Source organism: Leptodactylus fuscus, unplaced genomic scaffold (assembly GCF_031893055.1).
Source record: "Leptodactylus fuscus isolate aLepFus1 unplaced genomic scaffold, aLepFus1.hap2 HAP2_SCAFFOLD_1206, whole genome shotgun sequence".
In the NCBI taxonomy this organism is placed as follows: domain Eukaryota; kingdom Metazoa; phylum Chordata; class Amphibia; order Anura; family Leptodactylidae; genus Leptodactylus; species Leptodactylus fuscus.
Genome location: NW_027440040.1, coordinates 7,501 through 28,619, shown reverse-complemented (window position 1 = coordinate 28,619; position 21,119 = coordinate 7,501). Strand labels below are relative to the sequence as shown.

Sequence of the window (21,119 nt, the reverse complement as noted above, 5' to 3'; positions counted from 1 at the left end):
AAAAAGCCACAACGCTGGTGGCCACCACGCCCGCTGCGGCTGCAGCTGCTAAGAGTGATAGCGGTACGAATGAGAATACTAGGATTTTGCAAGGACTAAAGAGTGCAAGAGAGAAAGCGAATGTAAAAGAAGCAAGTGTGCAGTGTAAAAAGTGAATGTAAAAATGGCATAGAGGAGAGTGACCCCCTGCTGGTGGAAGTGAGGAAAAGCAAAAGCCTACAGCACCTGGTATTCCCAGGCGGTCTCCCATCCAAGTACTAACCAGGCAGGAGCCTGCTTAGCTTCCAAGATCAGACGTGTTTAGGGTGGTGTGGCCGTAGGCAGAGACAGGCCTCTCACTTACTCCTCTTCTACTTTGCAGCCTGGCTGCCTGCAGCTCTTTGCACTACTCCACGCTAGGCCTTTTTCTTCACTTTTTGCCTTCTCTTAAGGGAACTTCATATTCCAGCAGGAGCAGTGCAAGGGCTGGGGGCGGCCCTTATACCCACAGGTGGTTCAGCAACCAGTCACAGGCCGCAGCCGCCCTCTTTCAAAAGGGCTGGGCGCAGGCTTTGCGCAGGGCTAAGAAACCATCCCGGGGGTGAAGGAAAGAGCAAGCTGGGCCGGAGCCCGTTGTCCAGGAGTCGGCTAAGGAAGAAGGTGAGATGGTTGCCCGTGCCTGGAAGCGAAGCTGCTTTTCAGTCGGCTTCTCTTTTCCTAGGGCGTGTTGCCTGCAAAGATGTTCAGCCTGTGTTGCCCTGTAAATTGGTCTGCAGGTTACTAGCTATGGCCTCCAGCCCGGCAGTAGGCCCAGATGCTATGGAAATGAAGCCTGCTATTATTTAAAGTAAAAAGCCACAACGCTGGTGGCCACCACGCCTGCTGCGGCTGCAGCTGCTAAGAGTGATAGCGGTACGAATGAGAATACTAGGATTTTGCAAGGACTAAAGAGTGCAAGAAAGAAAGCGAATGTAAAAGAAGCAAGTGTGCAGTGTAAAAAGTGAATATAAAAATGGCATAGAGGAGAGTGACCCCCTGCTGGTGGAAGTGAGGAAAAGCAAAAGCCTACAGCTCCTGGCATTCCGAGGTTGTCTCCCATCCAAGTACTAACCAGGCCCAACCCTGCGTAGCTTTCAAGATCAGACGTGTTCAGGGTGGTGTGGCCGTAGGCAGAGACAGGCCTCTCACTTACTCCTCTTCTACTTTGCAGCCTGGCTGCCGGCAGCTCTTTGCACTACTCCACGCTAGGCCTTTTTCTTCACTTTTTGCTTCTCTTAAGGGAACTTCATATTCCAGCAGGAGCAGTGCAAGGGCTGTGGGCGGCCCTTATACCCACAAGTGTGGTTCAGCAACCAGTCACAGGCCGCAGCCGCCCTCTTTCAAAAGGGCTGGGCGCAGGGTCTGCGCAGGGCTAAGAAACCATCCCGGGGGTGAAAGAAAGAGCAAGCTGGGCCGGAGCCCGTTGTCCAGGAGTCGGCTAAGGAAGAAGGTGAGATGGTTGCCCGTGCCTGGAAGCGAAGCTGCTTTTCAGTCGGCTTCTCTTTTCCTAGGGCGCGTTGCCTGCAAAGATGTTCAGCCTGTGTTGCCTTGTAAATTGGTCTGCAGGTTACTAGCTATGGCCTCCAGCCCGGCGGGAGGCCCAGATGCTATGGAAATGAAGCCTGCTATTATTAAAAGTAAAAAGCCACAACGCTGGTGGCCACCACGCCCGCTGCGGCTGCAGCTGCTAAGAGTGATAGCGGTACGAATGATAATACTAGGATTGTGCAAGGACTAAAGAGTGCAAGAGAGAAAGCGAATGTAAAAGAAGCAAGTGTGCAGTGTAAAAAGTGAATGTAAAAATGGCATAGAGGAGAGTGACCCCCTGCTGGTGGAAGTGAGGAAAAGCAAAAGCCTACAGCACCTGGTATTCCCAGGCGGTCTCCCATTCAAGTACTAACCAGGCCCGAGCCTGCTTAGCTTCCGAAATCAGACAAGATCGGGCGTGTTCAGGGTGGTGTGGCCGTAGGCAGAGACAGGCCTCTCACTTACTCCTCTTCTACTTTGCAGCCTGGCTGCCGGCAGCTCTTTGCACTACTCCACGCTAGGCCTTTTTCTTCACTTTTTGCCTTCTCTTAAGGGAACTTCATATTCCAGCAGGAGCAGTGCAAGGGCTGGGGGCGGCCCTTATACCCACAGGTGTGGTTCAGCAACCAGTCACAGGCCGCAGCCACCCTCTTTCAAAAGGGCTGGGCGCAGGCTCTGCGCAGGGCTAAGAAACCATCCCGGGGGTGAAAGAAAGAGCAAGCTGGGCCGGAGCCCGTTGTCCAGGAGTCGGCTAAGGAAGAAGGTGAGATGGTTGCCCGTGCCTGGAAGCGAAGCTGCTTTTCAGTCGGCTTCTCTTTTCCTAGGGCGCGTTGCCTGCAAAGATGTTCAGCCTGTGTTGCCCTATAAATTGGTCTGCAGGTTACTAGCTATGGCCTCCAGCCCGGCGGGAGGCCCAGATGCTATGGAAATGAAGCCTGCTATTATTAAAAGTAAAAAGCCACAACGCTGGTGGCCACCATGCCCGCTGCGGCTGCAGCTGCTAAGAGTGATAGCGGTACGAATGAGAATACTAGGATTTTGCAAGGACTAAAGAGTGCAAGAGAGAAAGCGAATGTAAAAGAAGCAAGTGTGCAGTGTAAAAAGTGAACGTAAAAATGGCATAGAGGAGAGTGACCCCCTGCTGGTGGAAGTGAGGAAAAGCAAAAGCCTACAGCACCTGATACTCCCAAGCGGTCTCCCATCCAAGTACTAACCAGGCCCGACCCTGCATAGATTCCAAGATCAGACGAGATCGGGCGTGTTCAGGGTGGTGTGGCCATAAACAGAGACAGGCTTCTCACTTACTCCTCTTCTACTTTGCAGCCTGGCTGCCGGCAGCTCTTTGCACTACTCCACGCTAGGCTTTTTTTTTCACTTTTTGCCTTCTTTTAAGGGAACTTCATATTCCAGCAGGAGCAGTGCAAGGGCTGGGGGCGGCCCTTATACCCACAGGTGTGGTTCAGCAACCAGTCACAGGCCGCAGCCGCCCTCTTTCAAAAGGGCTGGGTGCAGGGTCTGCGCAGGGCTAAGAAACCATCCCGGGGGTGAAAGAAAGAGCAAGCTGGGCCGGAGCCCGTTGTCCAGGAGTCGGCTAAGGAAGAAGGTGAGATGGTTGCCCGTGCCTGGAAGCGAAGCTGCTTTTCAGTCGGCTTCTCTTTTCCTAGGGCGCGTTGCCTGCAAAGATGTTCAGCCTGTGTTGCCCTGTAAATTGGTCTGCAGGTTACTAGCTATGGCCTCCAGCCCGGCGGGAGGCCCAGATGCTATGGAAATGAAGCCTGCTATTATTAAAAGTAAAAAGCCACAACGCTGGTGGCCACCACGCCCGCTGCGGCTGCAGCTGCTAAGAGTGATAGCGGTACGAATGAGAATACTAGGATTTTTCAAGGACTAAAGAGTGCAAGAGAGAAAGCGAATGTAAAAGAAGCAAGTGTGCAGTGTAAAAAGTGAATGTAAAAATGGCATAGAGGAGAGTGACCCCCTGCTGGTGGAAGTGAGGAAAAGCAAAAGCCTACAGCACCTGGTATTCCCAGGCGGTCTCCCATCCAAGTACTAACCAGGCCCGAGCCTGCTTAGCTTCCAAGATCAGACGTGTTCAGGGTGGTGTGGCCGTAGGCAGAGACAGGCCTCTCACTTACTCCTCTTCTACTTTGCAGCCTGGCTGCCGGCAGCTCTTTGCACTACTCCACGCTAGGCCTTTTTCTTCACTTTTTGCCTTCTCTTAAGGGAACTTCATATTCCAGCAGGAGCAGTGCAAGGGCTGGGGGCGGCCCTTATACCCACAGGTGGTTCAGCAACCAGTCACAGGCCGCAGCCGCCCTCTTTCAAAAGGGCTGGGCGCAGGCTTTGCGCAGGGCTAAGAAACCATCCCGGGGGTGAAAGAAAGAGCAAGCTGGGCCGGAGCCCGTTGTCCAGGAGTCGGCTAAGGAAGAAGGTGAGATGGTTGCCCGTGCCTGGAAGCGAAGCTGCTTTTCAGTCGGCTTCTCTTTTCCTAGGGCGTGTTGCCTGCAAAGATGTTCAGCCTGTGTTGCCCTGTAAATTGGTCTGCAGGTTACTAGCTATGGCCTCCAGCCCGGCAGTAGGCCCAGATGCTATGGAAATGAAGCCTGCTATTATTAAAAGTAAAAAGCCACAACGCTGGTGGCCACCACGCCTGCTGCGGCTGCAGCTGCTAAGAGTGATAGAGGTACGAATGAGAATACTAGGATTTTGCAAGGACTAAAGAGTGCAAGAGAGAAAGCGAATGTAAAAGAAGCAAGGGTGCAGTGTAAAAAGTGAATGTAAAAATGGCATAGAGGAGAGTGACCCCCTGCTGGTGGAAGTGAGGAAAAGCAAAAGCCTACAGCACCTGGTATTCCCAGGCGGTCTCCCATCCAAGTACTAACCAGGCCCGACCCTGCTTAGCTTCCGAGATCAGGCGTGTTCAGGGTGGTGTGGCCGTAGGCAGAGACAAGCCTCTCACTTACTCCTCTTCTACTTTGCAGCCTGGCTGCCGGCAGCTCTTTGCACTACTCCAAGCTAGGCCTTTTACTTAACTTTTTGCCTTCTCTTAACTGAACTTTATATTCCAGCAGGAGCAGTGCAAGGGCTGGGGGCGGCCCTTATACCCACAGGTGTGGTTCAGCAATCAGTCACAGGCCGCAGCCGCCCTCTTTCAAAAGGGCTGGGCGCAGGGTCTGCGCAGGGCTAAGAAACCATCCCGGGGGTGAAAGAAAGAGCAAGCTGGGCCGGAGCCCGTTGTCCAGGAGTCGGCTGAGGAAGAAGGTGAGATGGTTGCCCGTGCCTGGAAGCGAAGCTGCTTTTCAGTCGGCTTCTCTTTTCCTAGGGCGCGTTGCCTGCAAAGATGTTCAGCCTGTGTTGCCCTGTAAATTGGTCTGCAGGTTACTAGCTATGGCCTCCAGCCCGGCGGGAGGCCCAGATGCTATGGAAATGAAGCCTGCTATTATTAAAAGTAAAAAGCCACAACGCTGGTGGCCACCATGCCCGCTGCGGCTGCAGCTGCTAAGAGTGATAGCGGTACGAATGAGAATACTAGGATTTTGCAAGGACTAAAGAGTGCAAGAGAGAAAGCGAATGTAAAAGAAGCAAGTGTGCAGTGTAAAAAGTGAATGTAAAAATGGCATAGAGGAGAGTGACCCCCTGCTGTTGGAAGTGAGGAAAAGCAAAAGCCAACAGCACCTGGTATTCCCAGGCGGTCTCCCATCCAAGTACTAACCAGGCCCGACCCTGCTTAGCTTTCGAGATCGGGCGTGTTCAGGGTGGTGTGGCCGTAGGCAGAGACAGGCCTCTCACTTACTCCTCTTCTACTTTGCAGCCTGGCTGCCGGCAGCTCTTTGCACTACTCCACGCTAAGCCTTTTTCTTCACTTTTTGCCTTCTCTTAAGGGAACTTCATATTCCAGCAGGAGCAGTGCAAGGGCTGGGGGCGGCCCTTATACCCACAGGTGTGGTTCAGCAACCAGTCACAGGCCGCAGCCGCCCTCTTTCAAAAGGGCTGGGCGCAGGGTCTGCGCAGGGCTAAGAAACCATCCCGGGGGTGAAAGAAAGAGCAAGCTGGGCCGGAGCCCGTTGTCCAGGAGTCGGCTAAGGAAGAAGGTGAGATGGTTGCCCGTGCCTGGAAGCAAAGCTGCTTTTCAGTCGGCTTCTCTTTTCCTAGGGCGTGTTGCCTGCAAAGATGTTCAGCCTGTGTTGCCCTGTAAATTGGTCTGCAGGTTACTAGCTATGGCCTCCAGCCCGGCGGGAGGCCCAGATGCTATGGAAATGAAGCCTGCTATTATTAAAAGTAAAAAGCCACAACGCTGGTGGCCACCACGCCCGCTGCGGCTGCAGCTGCAGCTGCTAAGAGTAATAGCGATACGAATGAGAATACTAGGATTTTGCAAGGACTAAAGAGTGCAAGACAGAAAGCGAATGTAAAAGAAGCAAGTGTGCAGTGTAAAAAGTGAATGTAAAAATGGCATAGAGGAGAGTGACCCCCTGCTGGTGGAAGTGAGGAAAAGCAAAAGCCTACAGCACCTGGTATTCCCAGGCGGTCTCCCATCCAAGTACTAACCAGGCCCGACCCTGCTTAGCTTCCGAGATCGGGCGTGTTCAGGGTGGTGTGGCCGTAGGCAGAGACAGGCCTCTCACTTACTCCTCTTCTACTTTGCAGCCTGGCTGCCGGCAGCTCTTTGCACTACTCCACGCTAAGCCTTTTTCTTCACTTTTTGCCTTCTCTTAAGGGAACTTCATATTCCAGCAGGAGCAGTGCAAGGGCTGGGGGCGGCCCTTATACCCACAGGTGTGGTTCAGCAACCAGTCACAGGCCGCAGCCGCCCTCTTTCAAAAGGGCTGGGCGCAGGGTCTGCGCAGGGCTAAGAAACCATCCCGGGGGTGAAAGAAAGAGCAAGCTGGGCCGGAGCCCGTTGTCCAGGAGTCGGCTAAGGAAGAAGGTGAGATGGTTGCCCGTGCCTGGAAGCAAAGCTGCTTTTCAGTCGGCTTCTCTTTTCCTAGGGCGTGTTGCCTGCAAAGATGTTCAGCCTGTGTTGCCCTGTAAATTGGTCTGCAGGTTACTAGCTATGGCCTCCAGCCCGGCGGGAGGCCCAGATGCTATGGAAATGAAGCCTGCTATTATTAAAAGTAAAAAGCCACAACGCTGGTGGCCACCACGCCCGCTGCGGCTGCAGCTGCAGCTGCTAAGAGTGATAGCGATACGAATGAGAATACTAGGATTTTGCAAGGACTAAAGAGTGCAAGAGAGAAAGCGAATGTAAAAGAAGCAAGTGTGCAGTGTAAAAAGTGAATGTAAAAATGGCATAGAGGAGAGTGACCCCCTGCTGGTGGAAGTGAGGAAAAGCAAAAGCCTACAGCACCTGGTATTCCCAGGCGGTCTCCCATCCAAGTACTAACCAGGCCCGACCCTGTTTAGCTTCCAAGATCAGACAAGATCGGGCGTGTTCAGGGTGGTGTGGCCGTAGGCAGAGACAAGCTTCTCACTTACTCCTCTTCTACTTTGCAGCCTGGCTGCCGACAGCTCTTTGCACTACTCCACGCTCGGCCTTTTTCTTCACTTTTTGCCTTCTCTTAAGAGAACTTCATATTCCAGCAGGAGCAGTGCAAGGGCTGGGGGCGGCCCTTATACCCACAGGTGTGGTTCAGCAACCAGTCACAGGCCGCAGCCGCCCTCTTTCAAAAGGGCTGGGCGCAGGGTCTGCGCAGGGCTAAGAAACCATCCCGGGGGTGAAAGAAAGAGCAAGCTGGGCCGGAGCCCGTTGTCCAGGAGTCGGCTAAGGAAGAAGGTGAGATGGTTGCCCGTGCCTGGAAGCGAAGCTGCTTTTCAATCGGCTTCTCTTTTCCTAGGACGCGTTGCCTGCAAAGATGTTCAGCCTGTGTTGCCCTGTAAATTGGTCTGCAGGTTACTAGCTATGGCCTCCAGCCCGGCGGGAGGCCCAGATGCTATGGAAATGAAGCCTGCTATTATTAAAAGTAAAAAGCCACAACGCTGGTGGCCACCACGCCCGCTGCGGCTGCAGCTGCTAAGAGTGATAGAGGTACGAATGAGAATACTAGGATTTTGCAAGGACTAAAGAGTGCAAGAGAGAAAGCGAATGTAAAAGAAGCAAGTGTGCAGTGTAAAAAGTGAATGTAAAAATGGCATAGAGGAGAGTGACCCCCTGCTGGTGGAAGTGAGGAAAAGCAAAAGCCTACAGCACCTGGTATTCCCAGGCGGTCTCCCATCCAAGTACTAACCAGGCCCGACCCTGCTTAGCTTCCAAGATCAGACGAGATCGAGTATGTTCAGGGTGGTGTGGCCGTAGGCAGAGACAGGCCTCTCACTTACTCCTCTTCTACTTTGCAGCCTGGCTGCCGGCAGCTCTTTGCACTACTCCACGCTAAGCCTTTTTCTTCACTTTTTGCCTTCTCTTAAGGGAACTTCATATTCCAGCAGGAGCAGTGCAAGGGCTGGGGGCGGCCCTTATACCCACAGGTGTGGTTCAGCAACCAGTCACAGGCCGCAGCCGCCCTCTTTCAAAAGGGCTGGGCGCAGGGTCTGCGAAGGGCTAAGAAACCATCCCGGGGGTGAAAGAAAGAGCAAGCTGGGCCGGAGCCCGTTGTCCAGGAGTCGGCTGAGGAAGAAGGTGAGATGGTTGCCCGTGCCTGGAAGCGAAGCTGCTTTTCAGTCGGCTTCTCTTTTCCTAGGGCGCGTTGCCTGCAAAGATGTTCAGCCTGTGTTGCCCTGTAAATTGGTCTGCAGGTTACTAGCTATGGCCTCCAGCCCGGCGGGAGGCCCAGATGCTATGGAAATGAAGCCTGCTATTATTAAAAGTAAAAAGCCACAACGCTGGTGGCCACCATGCCCGCTGCGGCTGCAGCTGCTAAGAGTGATAGCGGTACGAATGAGAATACTAGGATTTTGCAAGGACTAAAGAGTGCAAGAGAGAAAGCGAATGCAAAAGAAGCAAGTGTGCAGTGTAAAAAGTGAATGTAAAAATGGCATAGAGGAGAGTGACCCCCTGCTGGTGGAAGTGAGGAAAAGCAAAAGCCTACAGCACCTGGTATTCCCAGGCGGTCTCCCATCCAAGTACTAACCAGGCCCGACCCTGCTTAGCTTCCGAGATCAGGCGTGTTCAGGGTGGTGTGGCCGTAGGCAGAGACAAGCCTCTCACTTACTCCTCTTCTACTTTGCAGCCTGGCTGCCGGCAGCTCTTTGCACTACTCCAAGCTAGGCCTTTTACTTAACTTTTTGCCTTCTCTTAACTGAACTTTATATTCCAGCAGGAGCAGTGCAAGGGCTGGGGGCGGCCCTTATACCCACAGGTGTGGTTCAGCAATCAGTCACAGGCCGCAGCCGCCCTCTTTCAAAAGGGCTGGGCGCAGGGTCTGCGCAGGGCTAAGAAACCATCCCGGGGGTGAAAGAAAGAGCAAGCTGGGCCGGAGCCCGTTGTCCAGGAGTCGGCTAAGGAAGAAGGTGAGATGGTTGCCCGTGCCTGGAAGCGAAGCTGCTTTTCAGTCGGCTTCTCTTTTCCTAGGGCGCGTTGCCTGCAAAGATGTTCAGCCTGTGTTGCCCTGTAAATTGGTCTGCAGGTTACTAGCTATGGCCTCCAGCCCGGCGGGAGGCCCAGATGCTATGGAAATGAAGCCTGCTATTATTAAAAGTAAAAAGCCACAACGCTGGTGGCCACCACGCCCGCTGCAGCTGCAGCTGCTAAGAGTGATAGCGATACGAATGAGAATACTAGGATTTTGCAAGGACTAAAGAGTGCAAGAGAGAAAGCGAATGTAAAAGAAGCAAGTGTGCAGTGTAAAAAGTGAATGTAAAAATGGCATAGAGGAGAGTGACCCCCTGCTGGTGGAAGTGAGGAAAAGCAAAAGCCTACAGCACCTGGTATTCCCAGGCGGTCTCCCATCAAAGTACTAACCAGGCCCGACCCTGCTTAACTTACGAGATCAGGCGTGTTCAGGGTGGTGTGGCCGTAGGCAGAGACAGGCCTCTCACTTACTCCTCTTCTACTTTGCAGCCTGGCTGCCGGCAGCTTTTTGCACTACTCCACGCTCGGCCTTTTTCTTCACTTTTTGCCTTCTCTTAAGGGAACTTCATATTCCAGCAGGAGCAGTGCAAGGGCTGGGGGCGGCCCTTATACCCACAGGTGTGGTTCAGCAACCAGTCACAGGCCGCAGCCGCCCTCTTTCAAAAGGGCTGGGCGCAGGGTCTACGCAGGGCTAAGAAACCACCCCGGGGGTGAAAGAAAGAGCAAGCTGGGCCGGAGCCCGTTGTCCAGGAGTCGGCTAAGGAAGAAGGTGAGATGGTTGCCCGTGCCAGGAAGCATAGCTGCTTTTCAGTCGGCTTCTCTTTTCCTAGGGCGCGTTGCCTGCAAAGATGTTCAGCCTGTGTTGCCCTGTAAATTGGTCTGCAGGTTACTAGCTATGGCCTCCAGCCGGGCGGGTGGCCCAGATGCTATGGAAATGAAGCCTGCTATTATTAAAAGTAAAAAGCCACAACGCTGGTGGCCACCATGCCCGCTGCGGCTGCAGCTGCTAAGAGTGATAGCGGTACGAATGAGAATACTAGGATTTTGCAAGGACTAAAGAGTGCAAGAGAGAAAGCGAATGTAAAAGAAGCAAGTGTGCAGTGTAAAAAGTGAACGTAAAAATGGCATAGAGGAGAGTGACCCCCTGCTGGTGGAAGTGAGGAAAAGCAAAAGCCTACAGCACCTGATACTCCCAAGCGGTCTCCCATCCAAGTACTAACCAGGCCCGACCCTGCATAGATTCCAAGATCAGACGAGATCGGGCGTGTTCAGGGTGGTGTGGCCATAAACAGAGACAGGCTTCTCACTTACTCCTCTTCTACTTTGCAGCCTGGCTGCCGGCAGCTCTTTGCACTACTCCACGCTAGGCTTTTTTTTTCACTTTTTGCCTTCTTTTAAGGGAACTTCATATTCCAGCAGGAGCAGTGCAAGGGCTGGGGGCGGCCCTTATACCCACAGGTGTGGTTCAGCAACCAGTCACAGGCCGCAGCCGCCCTCTTTCAAAAGGGCTGGGTGCAGGGTCTGCGCAGGGCTAAGAAACCATCCCGGGGGTGAAAGAAAGAGCAAGCTGGGCCGGAGCCCGTTGTCCAGGAGTCGGCTAAGGAAGAAGGTGAGATGGTTGCCCGTGCCTGGAAGCGAAGCTGCTTTTCAGTCGGCTTCTCTTTTCCTAGGGCGCATTGCCTGCAAAGATGTTCAGCCTGTGTTGCCCTGTAAATTGGTCTGCAGGTTACTAGCTATGGCCTCCAGCCCGGCGGGAGGCCCAGATGCTATGGAAATGAAGCCTGCTATTATTAAAAGTAAAAAGCCACAACGCTGGTGGCCACCACGCCCGCTGCGGCTGCAGCTGCTAAGAGTGATAGCGGTACGAATGAGAATACTAGGATTTTTCAAGGACTAAAGAGTGCAAGAGAGAAAGCGAATGTAAAAGAAGCAAGTGTGCAGTGTAAAAAGTGAATGTAAAAATGGCATAGAGGAGAGTGACCCCCTGCTGGTGGAAGTGAGGAAAAGCAAAAGCCTACAGCACCTGGTATTCCCAGGCGGTCTCCCATCCAAGTACTAACCAGGCCCGAGCCTGCTTAGCTTCCAAGATCAGACGTGTTCAGGGTGGTGTGGCCGTAGGCAGAGACAGGCCTCTCACTTACTCCTCTTCTACTTTGCAGCCTGGCTGCCGGCAGCTCTTTGCACTACTCCACGCTAGGCCTTTTTCTTCACTTTTTGCCTTCTCTTAAGGGAACTTCATATTCCAGCAGGAGCAGTGCAAGGGCTGGGGGCGGCCCTTATACCCACAGGTGGTTCAGCAACCAGTCACAGGCCGCAGCCGCCCTCTTTCAAAAGGGCTGGGCGCAGGCTTTGCGCAGGGCTAAGAAACCATCCCGGGGGTGAAAGAAAGAGCAAGCTGGGCCGGAGCCCGTTGTCCAGGAGTCGGCTAAGGAAGAAGGTGAGATGGTTGCCCGTGCCTGGAAGCGAAGCTGCTTTTCAGTCGGCTTCTCTTTTCCTAGGGCGTGTTGCCTGCAAAGATGTTCAGCCTGTGTTGCCCTGTAAATTGGTCTGCAGGTTACTAGCTATGGCCTCCAGCCCGGCAGTAGGCCCAGATGCTATGGAAATGAAGCCTGCTATTATTAAAAGTAAAAAGCCACAACGCTGGTGGCCACCACGCCTGCTGCGGCTGCAGCTGCTAAGAGTGATAGAGGTACGAATGAGAATACTAGGATTTTGCAAGGACTAAAGAGTGCAAGAGAGAAAGCGAATGTAAAAGAAGCAAGGGTGCAGTGTAAAAAGTGAATGTAAAAATGGCATAGAGGAGAGTGACCCCCTGCTGGTGGAAGTGAGGAAAAGCAAAAGCCTACAGCACCTGGTATTCCCAGGCGGTCTCCCATCCAAGTACTAACCAGGCCCGACCCTGCTTAGCTTCCGAGATCAGGCGTGTTCAGGGTGGTGTGGCCGTAGGCAGAGACAAGCCTCTCACTTACTCCTCTTCTACTTTGCAGCCTGGCTGCCGGCAGCTCTTTGCACTACTCCAAGCTAGGCCTTTTACTTAACTTTTTGCCTTCTCTTAACTGAACTTTATATTCCAGCAGGAGCAGTGCAAGGGCTGGGGGCGGCCCTTATACCCACAGGTGTGGTTCAGCAATCAGTCACAGGCCGCAGCCGCCCTCTTTCAAAAGGGCTGGGCGCAGGGTCTGCGCAGGGCTAAGAAACCATCCCGGGGGTGAAAGAAAGAGCAAGCTGGGCCGGAGCCCGTTGTCCAGGAGTCGGCTGAGGAAGAAGGTGAGATGGTTGCCCGTGCCTGGAAGCGAAGCTGCTTTTCAGTCGGCTTCTCTTTTCCTAGGGCGCGTTGCCTGCAAAGATGTTCAGCCTGTGTTGCCCTGTAAATTGGTCTGCAGGTTACTAGCTATGGCCTCCAGCCCGGCGGGAGGCCCAGATGCTATGGAAATGAAGCCTGCTATTATTAAAAGTAAAAAGCCACAACGCTGGTGGCCACCATGCCCGCTGCGGCTGCAGCTGCTAAGAGTGATAGCGGTACGAATGAGAATACTAGGATTTTGCAAGGACTAAAGAGTGCAAGAGAGAAAGCGAATGTAAAAGAAGCAAGTGTGCAGTGTAAAAAGTGAATGTAAAAATGGCATAGAGGAGAGTGACCCCCTGCTGTTGGAAGTGAGGAAAAGCAAAAGCCAACAGCACCTGGTATTCCCAGGCGGTCTCCCATCCAAGTACTAACCAGGCCCGACCCTGCTTAGCTTCCGAGATCGGGCGTGTTCAGGGTGGTGTGGCCGTAGGCAGAGACAGGCCTCTCACTTACTCCTCTTCTACTTTGCAGCCTGGCTGCCGGCAGCTCTTTGCACTACTCCACGCTAAGCCTTTTTCTTCACTTTTTGCCTTCTCTTAAGGGAACTTCATATTCCAGCAGGAGCAGTGCAAGGGCTGGGGGCGGCCCTTATACCCACAGGTGTGGTTCAGCAACCAGTCACAGGCCGCAGCCGCCCTCTTTCAAAAGGGCTGGGCGCAGGGTCTGCGCAGGGCTAAGAAACCATCCCGGGGGTGAAAGAAAGAGCAAGCTGGGCCGGAGCCCGTTGTCCAGGAGTCGGCTAAGGAAGAAGGTGAGATGGTTGCCCGTGCCTGGAAGCAAAGCTGCTTTTCAGTCGGCTTCTCTTTTCCTAGGGCGTGTTGCCTGCAAAGATGTTCAGCCTGTGTTGCCCTGTAAATTGGTCTGCAGGTTACTAGCTATGGCCTCCAGCCCGGCGGGAGGCCCAGATGCTATGGAAATGAAGCCTGCTATTATTAAAAGTAAAAAGCCACAACGCTGGTGGCCACCACGCCCGCTGCGGCTGCAGCTGCAGCTGCTAAGAGTGATAGCGATACGAATGAGAATACTAGGATTTTGCAAGGACTAAAGAGTGCAAGACAGAAAGCGAATGTAAAAGAAGCAAGTGTGCAGTGTAAAAAGTGAATGTAAAAATGGCATAGAGGAGAGTGACCCCCTGCTGGTGGAAGTGAGGAAAAGCAAAAGCCTACAGCACCTGGTATTCCCAGGCGGTCTCCCATCCAAGTACTAACCAGGCCCGACCCTGCTTAGCTTCCGAGATCGGGCGTGTTCAGGGTGGTGTGGCCGTAGGCAGAGACAGGCCTCTCACTTACTCCTCTTCTACTTTGCAGCCTGGCTGCCGGCAACTCTTTGCACTACTCCACGCTAAGCCTTTTTCTTCACTTTTTGCCTTCTCTTAAGGGAACTTCATATTCCAGCAGGAGCAGTGCAAGGGCTGGGGGCGGCCCTTATACCCACAGGTGTGGTTCAGCAACCAGTCACAGGCCGCAGCCGCCCTCTTTCAAAAGGGCTGGGCGCAGGGTCTGCGCAGGGCTAAGAAACCATCCCGGGGGTGAAAGAAAGAGCAAGCTGGGCCGGAGCCCGTTGTCCAGGAGTCGGCTAAGGAAGAAGGTGAGATGGTTGCCCGTGCCTGGAAGCAAAGCTGCTTTTCAGTCGGCTTCTCTTTTCCTAGGGCGTGTTGCCTGCAAAGATGTTCAGCCTGTGTTGCCCTGTAAATTGGTCTGCAGGTTACTAGCTATGGCCTCCAGCCCGGCGGGAGGCCCAGATGCTATGGAAATGAAGCCTGCTATTATTAAAAGTAAAAAGCCACAACGCTGGTGGCCACCACGCCCGCTGCGGCTGCAGCTGCAGCTGCTAAGAGTAATAGCGATACGAATGAGAATACTAGGATTTTGCAAGGACTAAAGAGTGCAAGACAGAAAGCGAATGTAAAAGAAGCAAGTGTGCAGTGTAAAAAGTGAATGTAAAAATGGCATAGAGGAGAGTGACCCCCTGCTGGTGGAAGTGAGGAAAAGCAAAAGCCTACAGCACCTGGTATTCCCAGGCGGTCTCCCATCCAAGTACTAACCAGGCCCGACCCTGCTTAGCTTCCGAGATCGGGCGTGTTCAGGGTGGTGTGGCCGTAGGCAGAGACAGGCCTCTCACTTCCTCCTCTTCTACTTTGCAGCCTGGCTGCCGGCAGCTCTTTGCACTACTCCACGCTAAGCCTTTTTCTTCACTTTTTGCCTTCTCTTAAGGGAACTTCATATTCCAGCAGGAGCAGTGCAAGGGCTGGGGGCGGCCCTTATACCCACAGGTGTGGTTCAGCAACCAGTCACAGGCCGCAGCCGCCCTCTTTCAAAAGGGCTGGGCGCAGGGTCTGCGCAGGGCTAAGAAACCATCCCGGGGGTGAAAGAAAGAGCAAGCTGGGCCGGAGCCCGTTGTCCAGGAGTCGGCTAAGGAAGAAGGTGAGATGGTTGCCCGTGCCTGGAAGCAAAGCTGCTTTTCAGTCGGCTTCTCTTTTCCTAGGGCGTGTTGCCTGCAAAGATGTTCAGCCTGTGTTGCCCTGTAAATTGGTCTGCAGGTTACTAGCTATGGCCTCCAGCCCGGCGGGAGGCCCAGATGCTATGGAAATGAAGCCTGCTATTATTAAAAGTAAAAAGCCACAACGCTGGTGGCCACCACGCCCGCTGCGGCTGCAGCTGCAGCTGCTAAGAGTGATAGCGATACGAATGAGAATACTAGGATTTTGCAAGGACTAAAGAGTGCAAGAGAGAAAGCGAATGTAAAAGAAGCAAGTGTGCAGTGTAAAAAGTGAATGTAAAAATGGCATAGAGGAGAGTGACCCCCTGCTGGTGGAAGTGAGGAAAAGCAAAAGCCTACAGCACCTGGTATTCCCAGGCGGTCTCCCATCCAAGTACTAACCAGGCCCGACCCTGTTTAGCTTCCAAGATCAGACAAGATCGGGCGTGTTCAGGGTGGTGTGGCCGTAGGCAGAGACAAGCTTCTCACTTACTCCTCTTCTACTTTGCAGCCTGGCTGCCGACAGCTCTTTGCACTACTCCACGCTCGGCCTTTTTCTTCACTTTTTGCCTTCTCTTAAGAGAACTTCATATTCCAGCAGGAGCAGTGCAAGGGCTGGGGGCGGCCCTTATACCCACAGGTGTGGTTCAGCAACCAGTCACAGGCCGCAGCCGCCCTCTTTCAAAAGGGCTGGGCGCAGGGTCTGCGCAGGGCTAAGAAACCATCCCGGGGGTGAAAGAAAGAGCAAGCTGGGCCGGAGCCCGTTGTCCAGGAGTCGGCTAAGGAAGAAGGTGAGATGGTTGCCCGTGCCTGGAAGCGAAGCTGCTTTTCAATCGGCTTCTCTTTTCCTAGGACGCGTTGCCTGCAAAGATGTTCAGCCTGTGTTGCCCTGTAAATTGGTCTGCAGGTTACTAGCTATGGCCTCCAGCCCGGCGGGAGGCCCAGATGCTATGGAAATGAAGCCTGCTATTATTAAAAGTAAAAAGCCACAACGCTGGTGGCCACCACGCCCGCTGCGGCTGCAGCTGCTAAGAGTGATAGAGGTACGAATGAGAATACTAGGATTTTGCAAGGACTAAAGAGTGCAAGAGAGAAAGCGAATGTAAAAGAAGCAAGTGTGCAGTGTAAAAAGTGAATGTAAAAATGGCATAGAGGAGAGTGACCCCCTGCTGGTGGAAGTGAGGAAAAGCAAAAGCCTACAGCACCTGGTATTCCCAGGCGGTCTCCCATCCAAGTACTAACCAGGCCCGACCCTGCTTAGCTTCCAAGATCAGACGAGATCGAGTATGTTCAGGGTGGTGTGGCCGTAGGCAGAGACAGGCCTCTCACTTACTCCTCTTCTACTTTGCAGCCTGGCTGCCGGCAGCTCTTTGCACTACTCCACGCTAAGCCTTTTTCTTCACTTTTTGCCTTCTCTTAAGGGAACTTCATATTCCAGCAGGAGCAGTGCAAGGGCTGGGGGCGGCCCTTATACCCACAGGTGTGGTTCAGCAACCAGTCACAGGCCGCAGCCGCCCTCTTTCAAAAGGGCTGGGCGCAGGGTCTGCGAAGGGCTAAGAAACCATCCCGGGGGTGAAAGAAAGAGCAAGCTGGGCCGGAGCCCGTTGTCCAGGAGTCGGCTGAGGAAGAAGGTGAGATGGTTGCCCGTGCCTGGAAGCGAAGCTGCTTTTCAGTCGGCTTCTCTTTTCCTAGGGCGCGTTGCCTGCAAAGATGTTCAGCCTGTGTTGCCCTGTAAATTGGTCTGCAGGTTACTAGCTATGGCCTCCAGCCCGGCGGGAGGCCCAGATGCTATGGAAATGAAGCCTGCTATTATTAAAAGTAAAAAGCCACAACGCTGGTGGCCACCATGCCCGCTGCGGCTGCAGCTGCTAAGAGTGATAGCGGTACGAATGAGAATACTAGGATTTTGCAAGGACTAAAGAGTGCAAGAGAGAAAGCGAATGCAAAAGAAGCAAGTGTGCAGTGTAAAAAGTGAATGTAAAAATGGCATAGAGGAGAGTGACCCCCTGCTGGTGGAAGTGAGGAAAAGCAAAAGCCTACAGCACCTGGTATTCCCAGGCGGTCTCCCATCCAAGTACTAACCAGGCCCGACCCTGCTTAGCTTCCCAGATCAGGCGTGTTCAGGGTGGTGTGGCCGTAGGCAGAGACAAGCCTCTCACTTACTCCTCTTCTACTTTGCAGCCTGGCTGCCGGCAGCTCTTTGCACTACTCCAAGCTAGGCCTTTTACTTAACTTTTTGCCTTCTCTTAACTGAACTTTATATTCCAGCAGGAGCAGTGCAAGGGCTGGGGGCGGCCCTTATACCCACAGGTGTGGTTCAGCAATCAGTCACAGGCCGCAGCCGCCCTCTTTCAAAAGGGCTGGGCGCAGGGTCTGCGCAGGGCTAAGAAACCATCCCGGGGGTGAAAGAAAGAGCAAGCTGGGCCGGAGCCCGTTGTCCAGGAGTCGGCTAAGGAAGAAGGTGAGATGGTTGCCCGTGCCTGGAAGCGAAGCTGCTTTTCAGTCGGCTTCTCTTTTCCTAGGGCGCGTTGCCTGCAAAGATGTTCAGCCTGTGTTGCCCTGTAAATTGGTCTGCAGGTTACTAGCTATGGCCTCCAGCCCGGCGGGAGGCCCAGATGCTATGGAAATGAAGCCTGCTATTATTAAAAGTAAAAAGCCACAACGCTGGTGGCCACCACGCCCGCTGCAGCTGCAGCTGCTAAGAGTGATAGCGATACGAATGAGAATACTAGGATTTTGCAAGGACTAAAGAGTGCAAGAGAGAAAGCGAATGTAAAAGAAGCAAGTGTGCAGTGTAAAAAGTGAATGTAAAAATGGCATAGAGGAGAGTGACCCCCTGCTGGTGGAAGTGAGGAAAAGCAAAAGCCTACAGCACCTGGTATTCCCAGGCGGTCTCCCATCAAAGTACTAACCAGGCCCGACCCTGCTTAACTTACGAGATCAGGCGTGTTCAGGGTGGTGTGGCCGTAGGCAGAGACAGGCCTCTCACTTACTCCTCTTCTACTTTGCAGCCTGGCTGCCGGCAGCTTTTTGCACTACTCCACGCTCGGCCTTTTTCTTCACTTTTTGCCTTCTCTTAAGGGAACTTCATATTCCAGCAGGAGCAGTGCAAGGGCTGGGGCGGCCCTTATACCCACAGGTGTGGTTCAGCAACCAGTCACAGGCCGCAGCCGCCCTCTTTCAAAAGGGCTGGGCGCAGGGTCTACGCAGGGCTAAGAAACCACCCCGGGGGTGAAAGAAAGAGCAAGCTGGGCCGGAGCCCGTTGTCCAGGAGTCGGCTAAGGAAGAAGGTGAGATGGTTGCCCGTGCCAGGAAGCATAGCTGCTTTTCAGTCGGCTTCTCTTTTCCTAGGGCGCGTTGCCTGCAAAGATGTTCAGCCTGTGTTGCCCTGTAAATTGGTCTGCAGGTTACTAGCTATGGCCTCCAGCCGGGCGGGTGGCCCAGATGCTATGGAAATTAAGCCTGCTATTATTAAAAGTAAAAAGCCACAACGCTGGTGGCCACCACGCCCGCTGCAGCTGCAGCTGCTAAGAGTGATAGCGGTACGAATGAGAATACTAGGATTTTGCAAGGACTAAAGAGTGCAAGAGAGAAAGCGAATGTAAAAGAAGCAAGTGTGCAGTGTAAAAAGTGAATGTAAAAATGGCATAGAGGAGAGTGACCCCCTGCTGTTGGAAGTGAGGAAATGCAAAAGCCTACAGCACCTGGTATTCCCAGGCAGTCTCCCATCCAAGTACTAAGCAGGCCCGACCCTGCTTAGCTTCCGAGATCAGACGAGATATGGCGTGTTCAGGGTGGTGTGGCCGTAGGCAGAGACAGGTCTCTCACTTACTCCTCTTCTACTTTGCAGCCTGGCTGCCGGCAGCTCTTTGCACTACTCCATGCTAGGCCTTTTTCTTCACTTTTTGCCTTCTCTTAAGGGAACTTCATATTCCAGCAGGAGCAGTGCAAGGGCTGGGGGTGGCCCTTATACCCACAGGTGTGGTTCAGCAACCAGTCATAGGGCGCAGCCGTACTCTTTCAAAGGGCTGGGCGCAGGGTCTGCGCAGGGCTAAGAAACCATCCCGGGGTGAAAGAAAGAGCAAGCTGGGCCGGAGCCCGTTGTCCAGGAGTCGGCTAAGGAAGAAAGTGAGATGGTTGCCCGTGCCTGGAAGCGAAGCTGCTTTTCAGTCGGCTTCTCTTTTCCTAGGGCGCGTTGCCTGCAAAGATGTTCAGCCTGTGTTGCCCTGTAAATTGGTCTGCAGGTTACTAGCTATGGCTTCCAGCCCGGCGGGAGGCCCAGATGCTATGGAAATGAAGCCTGCTATTAATAAAAGTAAAAAGCCACAACGCTGGTGGCCACCACGCCCGCTGCAGCTGCAGCTGCTAAGAGTGATAGCAATACGAATGAGAATACTAGGATTTTGCAAGGACTAAAGAGTGCAAGAGAGAAAGCGAATGTAAAAGAAGCAAGTGTGCAGTGTAAAAAGTGAATGTAAAAATGGTATAGAGGAGAGTGACCCCTGCTGGTGGAAGTGAGGAAAAGCAAAAGCCTACAGCACCTGGTATTCCCAGGCGGTCTCCCATCAAAGTACTAACCAGGCCCGACCCTGCTTAACTTACAAGATCAGACGAGATCGGGTATGTTCAGGGTGGTGTGGCCGTAGGCAGAGACAGGCCTCTCACTTACTCCTCTTCTACTTTGCAGCCTGGCTGCCGGCAGCTCTTTGCACTACTCCACGCTAGGCCTTTTTCTTCACCTATTTTGCCTTTTCTTAAGGGAACTTCATATTCCAGCAGGAGCAGTGCAAGGGCTGGGGGCGGCCCTTATACCCACAGGTGTGGTTCAGCAACCAGTCACAGGCCGCAGCCGCCCTCTTTCAAAAGGGCTGGGCGCAGGGTCTGCGCAGGGCTAAGAAACCATCCCGGGGTGAAAGAAAGAGCAAGCTGGGCCGGAGCCCGTTGTCCAGGAGTCGGCTAAGGAAGAAAGTGAGATGGTTGCCCGTGCCTGGAAGCGAAGCTGCTTTTCAGTCGGCTTCTCTTTTCCTAGGGCGCGTTGCCTGCAAAGATGTTCAGCCTGTGTTGCCCTGTAAATTGGTCTGCAGGTTACTAGCTATGGCTTCCAGCCCGGCGGGAGGCCCAGATGCTATGGAAATGAAGCCTGCTATTAATAAAAGTAAAAAGCCACAACGCTGGTGGCCACCACGCCCGCTGCAGCTGCAGCTGCTAAGAGTGATAGCAATACGAATGAGAATACTAGGATTTTGCAAGGACTAAAGAGTGCAAGAGAGAAAGCGAATGTAAAAGAAGCAAGTGTGCAGTGTAAAAAGTGAATGTAAAAATGGTATAGAGGAGAGTGACCCCTGCTGGTGGAAGTGAGGAAAAGCAAAAGCCTACAGCACCTGGTATTCCCAGGCGGTCTCCCATCAAAGTACTAACCAGGCCCGACCCTGCTTAACTTACAAGATCAGACGAGATCGGGTATGTTCAGGGTGGTGTGGCCGTAGGCAGAGACAGGCCTCTCACTTACTCCTCTTCTACTTTGCAGCCTGGCTGCCGGCAGCTCTTTGCACTACTCCACGCTAGGCCTTTTTCTTCACTTTTTGCCTTTTCTTAAGGGAACTTCATATTCCAGCAGGAGCAGTGCAAGGGCTGGGGGCGGCCCTTATACCCACAGGTGTGGTTCAGCAACCAGTCACAGGCCGCAGCCGCCCTCTTTCAAAAGGGCTGGGCGCAGGGTCTGCGCAGGGCTAAGAAACCATCCCGGGGTGAAAGAAAGAGCAAGCTCGGCCGGAGCCCGTTGTCCAGGAGTCGGCTAAGGAAGAAAGTGAGATGGTTGCCCGTGCCTGGAAGCGAAGCTGCTTTTCAGTCGGCTTCTCTTTTCCTAGGGCGCGTTGCCTGCAAAGATGTTCAGCCTGTGTTGCCCTGTAAATTGGTCTGCAGGTTACTAGCTATGGCTTCCAGCCCGGCGGGAGGCCCAGATGCTATGGAAATGAAGCCTGCTATTAATAAAAGTAAAAAGCCACAACGCTGGTGGCCACCACGCCCGCTGCAGCTGCAGCTGCTAAGAGTGATAGCAATACGAATGAGAATACTAGGATTTTGCAAGGACTAAAGAGTGCAAGAGAGAAAGCGAATGTAAAAGAAGCAAGTGTGCAGTGTAAAAAGTGAATGTAAAAATGGTATAGAGGAGAGTGACCCCTGCTGGTGGAAGTGAGGAAAAGCAAAAGCCTACAGCACCTGGTATTCCCAGGCGGTCTCCCATCA

The 21,119-nt window shown here is 53.3% G+C and overlaps 8 non-coding genes and 16 pseudogenes across 8 annotated transcripts in view; all 24 read right to left on the bottom strand.

Annotated features, from left to right (window-relative positions):
• Positions 1–1,870: 1,870 nt before the first annotated feature.
• LOC142186824 (5S ribosomal RNA) lies at positions 1,871–1,989 on the bottom strand. The gene has a single exon (XR_012712342.1). It is a non-coding gene; the product is annotated as a 5S ribosomal RNA (ribosomal RNA).
• Positions 1,990–2,710: 721 nt separating this feature from the next.
• Positions 2,711–2,829, bottom strand: LOC142186838 (5S ribosomal RNA; annotated as a pseudogene).
• A 721-nt stretch (positions 2,830–3,550) lies between these two features.
• LOC142186845 (5S ribosomal RNA) lies at positions 3,551–3,659 on the bottom strand (annotated as a pseudogene).
• Positions 3,660–4,378: 719 nt separating this feature from the next.
• On the bottom strand, positions 4,379–4,487 carry LOC142186833 (5S ribosomal RNA; annotated as a pseudogene).
• Positions 4,488–5,208: 721 nt separating this feature from the next.
• LOC142186835 (5S ribosomal RNA) lies at positions 5,209–5,317 on the bottom strand (annotated as a pseudogene).
• A 727-nt stretch (positions 5,318–6,044) lies between these two features.
• On the bottom strand, positions 6,045–6,153 carry LOC142186829 (5S ribosomal RNA; annotated as a pseudogene).
• A 727-nt stretch (positions 6,154–6,880) lies between these two features.
• Positions 6,881–6,999, bottom strand: LOC142186821 (5S ribosomal RNA). The gene has a single exon (XR_012712339.1). It is a non-coding gene; the product is annotated as a 5S ribosomal RNA (ribosomal RNA).
• A 721-nt stretch (positions 7,000–7,720) lies between these two features.
• On the bottom strand, positions 7,721–7,839 carry LOC142186816 (5S ribosomal RNA). Its single transcript, XR_012712334.1, has one exon. It is a non-coding gene; the product is annotated as a 5S ribosomal RNA (ribosomal RNA).
• A 721-nt stretch (positions 7,840–8,560) lies between these two features.
• LOC142186832 (5S ribosomal RNA) lies at positions 8,561–8,669 on the bottom strand (annotated as a pseudogene).
• A 721-nt stretch (positions 8,670–9,390) lies between these two features.
• On the bottom strand, positions 9,391–9,499 carry LOC142186841 (5S ribosomal RNA; annotated as a pseudogene).
• Positions 9,500–10,220: 721 nt separating this feature from the next.
• Positions 10,221–10,339, bottom strand: LOC142186836 (5S ribosomal RNA; annotated as a pseudogene).
• A 721-nt stretch (positions 10,340–11,060) lies between these two features.
• On the bottom strand, positions 11,061–11,169 carry LOC142186843 (5S ribosomal RNA; annotated as a pseudogene).
• Positions 11,170–11,888: 719 nt separating this feature from the next.
• On the bottom strand, positions 11,889–11,997 carry LOC142186831 (5S ribosomal RNA; annotated as a pseudogene).
• A 721-nt stretch (positions 11,998–12,718) lies between these two features.
• On the bottom strand, positions 12,719–12,827 carry LOC142186834 (5S ribosomal RNA; annotated as a pseudogene).
• Positions 12,828–13,554: 727 nt separating this feature from the next.
• On the bottom strand, positions 13,555–13,663 carry LOC142186828 (5S ribosomal RNA; annotated as a pseudogene).
• A 727-nt stretch (positions 13,664–14,390) lies between these two features.
• On the bottom strand, positions 14,391–14,499 carry LOC142186827 (5S ribosomal RNA; annotated as a pseudogene).
• Positions 14,500–15,226: 727 nt separating this feature from the next.
• LOC142186820 (5S ribosomal RNA) lies at positions 15,227–15,345 on the bottom strand. The gene has a single exon (XR_012712338.1). It is a non-coding gene; the product is annotated as a 5S ribosomal RNA (ribosomal RNA).
• Positions 15,346–16,066: 721 nt separating this feature from the next.
• LOC142186847 (5S ribosomal RNA) lies at positions 16,067–16,185 on the bottom strand. The gene has a single exon (XR_012712347.1). It is a non-coding gene; the product is annotated as a 5S ribosomal RNA (ribosomal RNA).
• Positions 16,186–16,906: 721 nt separating this feature from the next.
• On the bottom strand, positions 16,907–17,015 carry LOC142186842 (5S ribosomal RNA; annotated as a pseudogene).
• A 721-nt stretch (positions 17,016–17,736) lies between these two features.
• LOC142186840 (5S ribosomal RNA) lies at positions 17,737–17,845 on the bottom strand (annotated as a pseudogene).
• Positions 17,846–18,565: 720 nt separating this feature from the next.
• LOC142186830 (5S ribosomal RNA) lies at positions 18,566–18,684 on the bottom strand (annotated as a pseudogene).
• Positions 18,685–19,402: 718 nt separating this feature from the next.
• On the bottom strand, positions 19,403–19,521 carry LOC142186818 (5S ribosomal RNA). The gene has a single exon (XR_012712336.1). It is a non-coding gene; the product is annotated as a 5S ribosomal RNA (ribosomal RNA).
• A 721-nt stretch (positions 19,522–20,242) lies between these two features.
• On the bottom strand, positions 20,243–20,361 carry LOC142186817 (5S ribosomal RNA). Its single transcript, XR_012712335.1, has one exon. It is a non-coding gene; the product is annotated as a 5S ribosomal RNA (ribosomal RNA).
• A 719-nt stretch (positions 20,362–21,080) lies between these two features.
• The window catches only part of LOC142186826 (5S ribosomal RNA), a 119-nt gene continuing 80 nt past the window's right edge, over positions 21,081–21,119 (bottom strand). Inside the window, exon 1 of the ribosomal RNA XR_012712344.1 lies at positions 21,081–21,119. This exon is cut by the window's right edge and continues 80 nt beyond it. This is a non-coding gene — a ribosomal RNA (5S ribosomal RNA).